Source organism: Scylla paramamosain, chromosome 5 (assembly GCF_035594125.1).
Source record: "Scylla paramamosain isolate STU-SP2022 chromosome 5, ASM3559412v1, whole genome shotgun sequence".
Taxonomy (NCBI): domain Eukaryota; kingdom Metazoa; phylum Arthropoda; class Malacostraca; order Decapoda; family Portunidae; genus Scylla; species Scylla paramamosain.
The window spans coordinates 36,315,056-36,322,555 of record NC_087155.1 but is presented as its reverse complement, the minus strand read 5'-3'; the positions used below and the strand labels follow the sequence as shown (position 1 = coordinate 36,322,555).

The following is a 7,500-nucleotide window of genomic DNA, read 5'->3' as shown; positions in this document are numbered from 1 at the left end:
CATCACCATCTGTACAACGAAATTCAAGGCAACACACACACACACACACACACACTGCATCACCATCTGTACAACGAAAGACAAGGCAACACACACACACACACACACACACACACACACACACACACACAGCATCACCATCTGTACAACGAAAGACAAGGCAACACACACACACACACACACACACACACACACACACACACACACACACACACTGTATAAGCATCTGTACAACGAAAGACAAGGCAACACACACACACACACACACACATACACACCAGAAACACCTAGAAACACCTAGAAACACAATTTTACTCCCAAAAACACCTAGAAACCCAAAAAACACTTAAATAACACTTAATTTCCTTTCAAAACACTCCAAAAGCACTCATTTCTTGCAAAAAAAAACATCGAATAACACTTAATTTCCTTTCAAAACACCCAAAAAACACACATTTCTAGCCAAAACACTTAAAAACACTTAATTTCCTTTCAAAACACCCCAAAAAACATATTTCTAGCCAAAAACACTTAAATAACACTTAATTTCCTTTCAAAACACCCCAGAAGAGACACACACCTACCCAAGGACAGCGAAAAAACAACAATTTCTACCCAAACAAACTTGAAAAACACCAAAATCTAAAAAAAAACACAAAAAAAATAAAAAAATATATAAAAAAAAACATCCCCAGCCTTTTTAAAACGCCACAGAAACGAAGAATTCACTTTAAAAAAAACACTGAAAGCACGACTATTCCCTTTCAAAACACCAAAAACTCTCACTTCTATTCCAAAATGCCTAGAAAAAAATTGCGTATTTAACTCAAAACACTTCATCTTATATTACAAGGCTGCCACATCACCACCACCACCACCACCACCACTACTACTACTACTGCTACTACTACTATTTTTTGCTTACCTTTAAAACGCTGGAAATTCAGTGAAAATCTTTTCTTAATATTTCTTCTTTTCCTTCTCCTCTTCCTCCTTCCCTTCCCTCTTCTTCCTCCTCCTTCTTCATTTCTCCTTCTTTCCTCCTCTTTCTATTCTTCTCTATGCATGAAAACAGCTGGAAAATATAGGAAATAACACTAAATACTAATGGAAGGGCACTGGGAGGAGGGAAGGTCCAGGGTCTCGGTCCCCGGATGAAGGCGGCTGATGACGTCACGTCCGCCATATTTACGTTACGCAAATGATTTTGAAAATGACCCCTCGCAAAAATGGAGCTAGGCCGGAATGCTTTACATATTATGAAAGGGCATAATTTTAAATTAATTCTGGACATATAAAAATATTCCAAGCTTCAGTAATAATAAAGCTATATTTAAATAACTATATGAAAAAGTGTTCGAACAAACACGATAAAAAAAATACATTCCAAAATCCACAAATCTCATTTCTCACGAACACAATACACTTTAAAAAATCGAAACTATTTTTACAAACAATCAGAAGTTAACCGGAAGCTGAAATAAATAAATAAATAATTTATAAATGTCGACTTTTTGAGTGTTCAACGGGTCTAAAACCCCTCTAAAAGTCCACGTATTTCACTCAAAAGCATCATAACATATTTAAAAAGACAATAAACGATTTTTTGAGCCCATAAAATCTTGCCTAGCGGCTGAAATAAAAAATCATGTTTGGCGGTATGAAAAATTTAACGGCAAACAGCAACAATTATTTACGCTGAAAAAACCTCATAATCGACATGTTTCCCTTAACACTCGCACGCAAAACACTCAAAACACCACCAAATATTTTTACAAACCATAAAATCTTAGTTAAAAAGCCTAAATATATAAGTTAAGAAAATAGAAAGAATATTGGAACCTGGGGTAGACTCTGGCAATCCATCATGGCGGCCGCGGGAGGGCAGGGAGGGGGCTCAGATGAAAATAAGGTTGGCTATCTCTCTTTCCTTATTATTTGTGGTTGTTATGAAGGTTATTTCTCTATTTTCTGGATTAATTTCAGCTGTGTGTAATGCGTGTGTGTGTGTGTTTGTGTCTATGTGTGTGTGTATGTGTGTGTGTGTGTGTGTATATATATATGTATGCGTATGTGTGTGTGTGTGTGTGTGTGTGTGTGTCCGCCTCTATTCCATGATAAATAGCATTATTTTCTCTTCTCTTCTCCCCTTTTGCTATTAAGTATCAAGTATTTTCCAGGTATTTCCAGTGTTTTCCAGGTAGTGTCGTAGGTTGAAGCCAGACCTCTGCTACCTGTCACTACTAAACTCACCTTAATTGACCTCCTGTGCCTCTGTGGTCCCGTTCCCTGGTGTTTAAATGAAAAGAGGACACACACACATCCGCACTGCACGGTGTTTCCCAGGTACAATGAGGAAGACAATAAAAAATAATAAATAAATAAAAAAAAATCCCAAAACGCCTGGAGCAGTCTGCCTCCCTCCCTCGGTGAAGGAGGTGGAAACAAGCGGACCCTCACCATGGGGTACAACCGGATACTTTAATTATATGGCAGGAAATGCGAGGGTACATTGACTTTATAAGCGAATAGAAATGAAAATATGTCACTTGAAGCACTGTGAGGTGTTAAGAGAGAGAGAGAGAGAGGGAGTCGGTTCCCCGCGCCAAATAGCCTATCACTTATAATTAAACCTTTAAATTGACGGAAACTCGAATAAAAGCATAGAAAACGAGAGGACTGAGTTTATAAGCGAACCTTAAAATTAATTAGAAGTTATGAAAGACACAGTAGACTGTTTATAATGATACTGAAGACTGAAAGAGTGAAAGGGTTAGCCTATCACTCACAATTTAACCATAAATTAATGAAAACTCCAATAAAATCATAGAAAACGAGTTAACCAATATCTTCACTCTTTCACCACTATTCTGTCCACCTCCCCAATGCAAGAGTCAACCAGTATATTCACTCTTTCACCACTATTCTGTCCACCTCCCCAATGCAAGAGTCAAGCAGTATATTCCCTGTTTCACCACTATTCTGTCCACCTCCCCAATGCAAGAGTCAACCAGTATATTCAGTCTTTCACCACTATTCTGTCCACGTCCCCAATGCAAGAGTGAAGCAGTATATTCAGTCTTTCACCACTATTCTGTCCACCTCCCTAATCAGTGTGTATCTGGCTGTGGTACATAAGCATATACAAAGGAATATTTCAAAGATAAGGGTATGATTGGCTAACCTAACACACACACAACAATTGGTTCTACTTCAAATTGATTTACTAACAATGTGTCTGTGATATATATGCACTGCCAAGAGCTTGTATAAAGACTATGCTAACCTAACCTAACACACATATAATAAAATAAACAAATGTCATAGGATACATTTTTTATTTACAGATAAAGTATATTTACAACACCACACAATGAAAAACATGAATACGATGGCTCAATCTATATTTACGTGGACTCTTGCAACCAAAACACCATGATATTCTGCATCACATGATAATAATAATAATAATAATAATAATAATAATAATAATAATAATAATAATAATAAGGTTAGCATGAGGAATGACTGATTATAATTCAACCAGCATTGGCAGATTTTATGATGAAATGTTGTTACAAGGTATTATAGGCCTGTACCATCACCAGTTCATTAATATAGGCTGTTTTTGAGGAGGCAGAGGCCAAGAGAAGGAGAGAGAGAAAGGTGTTAGGCAAGAAAGAAAACAATAATCTCATTTCACCTCACCTCTCTCTCTCTACATCTCTCTAACTTGTCTACATTTCTCATTATAAATATTGTTGAAAGTTTAAGCTGGGAGAGAGACAGGAATAATGTCACTTCATCTCACCTCTCTCTCTCTCTTCACCTCCCTAACTTGTCTAAATGTTGATATTTTTAGAGGTTCAGGGGAGACAAAAGGTGATATGAGATGTTATGACAGAAAATACATAGGAATATTCTCACTTCATCTCACCTCTCTCTCTCTCTCTCTCTCTCTCTCTCTCTCTCTCTCTCTCTCTCTCTCTCTCTCTCTCTCTCTCTCTCTCTCTCTCTCTCTCACCTCCCTAACTTGTGTCACAGTAGATGACAAAGAAGAGGAAGAAGTTACTCAGTTTGTGGGAGTTTTGGGGATGAGTTAAGTTAATCCCATTACGTCACACTGATGGAATGCCCTTAGGGAAACGTACGTGTGTGTGTGTGTGTGTGTGTGTGTGGAAAGATATAATTGTTTATGTACAGTCTCTCTCTCTCTCTCTCTCTCTCTCTCTCTCTCTCTCTCTCTCTCTCTCTCTCTCTCTCTCTCTCTCTCTCTCTCTCTCTCTCTCTCTCTCTCTCTCTCTCTCATATCACCAACTGCACGTTTATGAAGCTCTACGAGAAATTATACACATTTTCCAGGGTGGTTTCAAGACTCCATCAACAAATTTAAGGGAGAATCTTTACGCATTTTCAAGGGTGCTTTCAAGATTCCAGAGGTAGATTATCTGTAAGACTGGAAATATTGCGTCACGTCTCAGCAACCTTTAAAAGCAACTACAGTAATCCAGGAGAGAGAGAGAGAGAGAGAGAGAGAGAGAGAGAGAGAGAGAGAGAGAGAGAGAGAGAGAGAGAGAGAGAGAGAGAGAAATTGTGTTGAATCTTATTTTCGCCCACCATGGTTGCCTGAGCGGAGAAAAAGTTACTGAATTTTACGCTATTTCTCACTTATTTGTTGAGCTTTTGCATTCTCCTTCCAGGTGGACGTAAAGAAAGAGTTGACGTATCCATACATGCCTTCAGAATTATCATAGTAAACAAAATCATCAAGAAATGTGTATTAATGTGTGCGGTGATGTTCAGGGCGATCGTGAGGGTAGCTAGATGGAAGGAAGGGAAAGGCTGTATATATTTCTACTTGTAATAAAGTTAATAGTGAATATTTTTCACTGAATTTAATAGTGTAGACGCGTCAGTTATTCCCCTGTGTACACTATTAAAAGAAACGTGAAAATCTATCAGGTTACTTTAAAAATTGAGAAGGCACGTCCAGGGTAGCCTAGCCTAGCCTAGCCGACATGATCCAGTGGCAAGATTTATAATATGCTTGATCAACTGAAATTAATAATATTCCTGATACTTTCTCCAGTCTCACATCAGGCAGTGGTGCTCATGATTCATCTACAAGCGGTATATCATTCAAAGAAAATCCGCAAATACGAGTTTCAGCCAAGATTTGAAACTCCAAGGGACATCGTCATCTCTACAGGGTAACGCAAAATTTGTTGTAATCACTTTAATACAGTAATATTCACTTATATAACCACTGCTCGCGACCACTTCACATTGCCAAATCAATATATCCTTCTCTCCACTAATTCTTATTCAATCTGCAAGCAAAACCTCTGAAAATAATAATAATAAAAAAAAACGCAATGTTATGATGTGTCTAAGCTTTTTGCCTTGCCCTGTAAAATGATCAGCTGATTTCTTGTAAACACCGAGTGAAATGGGAGAGAGAGAGAGAGAGAGAGAGAGAGAGAGAGAGAGAGAGAGAGAGAGAGTAATTAGCAAACTTCTGTCATTATGAGATATTAATTTGACCTTTTAAACTGAATTATTACGTCTTCAGTCTGTCTGTTATTGACGCTACAGTTCACCCTCGTCAATTAATCGTAATTTTAAATGTATCTTGTCACGTCAAGCTGGTCTCATAAGTTCAGCTTGACCTAACCTAACCTAACCAAACGTAAACAGTTAGGCTATTTTTTTTTCTTTATTGTTTTTTTTCTCGTCGTTTCTCTCTCTCTCTCTCTCTCTCTCTCTCTCTCTCTCTCTCTCTCTCTCTCTCTCTCTCTCTCTCTCTCTCTCTCTCTCTCTTATTTTATTATAGTTATCATCATTATTCTTGTTTTTTTCTTTTATTTATTTTTAATTCTCTCTCTCTCTCTCTCTCTCTCTCTCTCTCTCTCTCTCTCTCTCTCTCTCTCTCTCTCTCTCTCTCTCTCTCTCTCTCTCTCTCTCTACGTATTTTGCCTGTCTGTCCTCGTGTGTGTGTGTGTGTGTGTGTGTGTGTGTGTGTGTGTGTGTGTGTGTGTGTATCTCATTTATTGGTTCATTCATTATTTCATCTTTCATTGTATTATTTCTCTCTCTCTCTCTCTCTCTCTCTCTCTCTCTCTCTCTCTCTCTCTCTCTCTCTCTCTCTCTCTCTCCTTCCTTCCTCATTTTACGAAGCATATCACCAACTATCTAACTAACAGAGAGAGAGAGAGAGAGAGAGAGAGAGAGAGAGAGAGAGAGAGATCTGATTAAAAACAAAACATGAATTACAGAAATAAAATAAAAAGAAAATAAAGGAAATAAAAAGAAGAGGAAAAGATTGATGTGATTTATATAATATTGAAAAAAAAGAGAAAAACCGCCTAGAGAGACCGTACCAAGATAGTCGACATGGGCAAAGTGTTCGGACGATTTTCTATGACTGTGGCCTCGTCTCGCTTTGTTTCATGACAGCTCAAATTTATATATTCTTATCCTTACTAGGGAGAACACCAACTAAAGGATAATATCAAAGCTTGTCTGTTTTTTTATTAGAAGTATATTCAGTGTTCATATTAATGCAAGAATTTTATATAAAGACGAAGTCAAAGCCAAACATGATCTATCATTGTCGAAATAATGCATATTATCTCATAAAACCGTAACTAACTTTTATAAACCATTCAAAACGCTTAATAAAATATAAAAAAATAAAAAGAATTGCAAAATAAATGACAGGAAGCTCTGAAACATTGAAAAAAAAAAGATAGGTAACTAAAAAGATTAATAGGCAACGTCACTCTCAATCAGCCAGTATCGGTTTGGGAACGGGGAGAGACAGATGCTACGAGAATATCTCCCATTAACTGTCCCCCGTTTTTTTTTTTTTCTCTTTTTCTGTGTTTGCGTGTGTGTGTGCCCACGTCAATGAACTGACCATTAGGATAACCACAAAGCATAGTTCTCCCGGTGCTATGAAGGCGTGGACTCCCATTTGAATCGTGAAAAGTGAAAAATAATGTGGCCTTTGACTCGCGACTGGAAGAGGTAAGGTCCTTTTTTCTGCATTTTATTTATTTATTCATTTATTTTAGGAAATTAACGATGAAGGGTGACGAAAACTAGAAAGAAAGTGTGTGTGTGTGTGTGTGTGTGTGTGTGTGTGTGTGTGTGTGTGTGTGTGTGTGTGTGTGTGTGTGTGTGTGTGTGTTTGAGGAATTGTTAACTGAACGTTCTTAAGGATATAATATAGAGGTAAGACCTAATATATTATATTAGGTCTTACCTCTGATGCAACGTCACCTTATTAATCAGTAATACTAATAATATACACACACACACACACACACTCTCTCTCTCTCTCTCTCTCTCTCTCTCTCTCTCTCTCTCTCTCTCTCTCTCTCTCTCTCTCGTTGTTGTGGTAGTAATAGTAATAGTAGTAGTAATTGTTCGGTTAGTTTAATAATTACTACTACTACTACTATTTCTCTCTCTCTCTCTCTCTCTCTCTCTCTCTCT

The 7,500-nt window shown here is 37.6% G+C and overlaps 1 protein-coding gene and 1 long non-coding RNA gene across 12 annotated transcripts in view; one reads left to right on the top strand and one right to left on the bottom strand.

Annotated features, from left to right (window-relative positions):
• The window catches only part of LOC135100897 (uncharacterized), a 5,307-nt gene extending 4,017 nt beyond the window's left edge, over positions 1–1,290 (bottom strand). Inside the window, exon 1 of one of the 3 annotated variants that reach the window (XR_010268956.1) lies at positions 926–1,290. This is a non-coding gene — a long non-coding RNA (uncharacterized LOC135100897). The remainder of the gene's footprint in view (positions 1–925) is intronic. The other 2 variants (XR_010268957.1, XR_010268955.1) reach the window with 2 other exon arrangements.
• Positions 1–7,500, top strand: part of LOC135100904 (valine--tRNA ligase, mitochondrial-like) — a 100,567-nt gene that overhangs the window by 80,762 nt on the left and 12,305 nt on the right. Inside the window, exon 1 of one of the 9 annotated variants that reach the window (XM_064004460.1) lies at positions 7,009–7,029. The exons of the other annotated variants lie outside the window; for them this stretch is intronic. The gene's annotated coding sequence lies outside the window, so the exon portion shown is untranslated. Of the gene's footprint in view, positions 1–7,008; positions 7,030–7,500 lie in introns of those variants that run through there. 9 annotated transcript variants of the gene reach the window in all.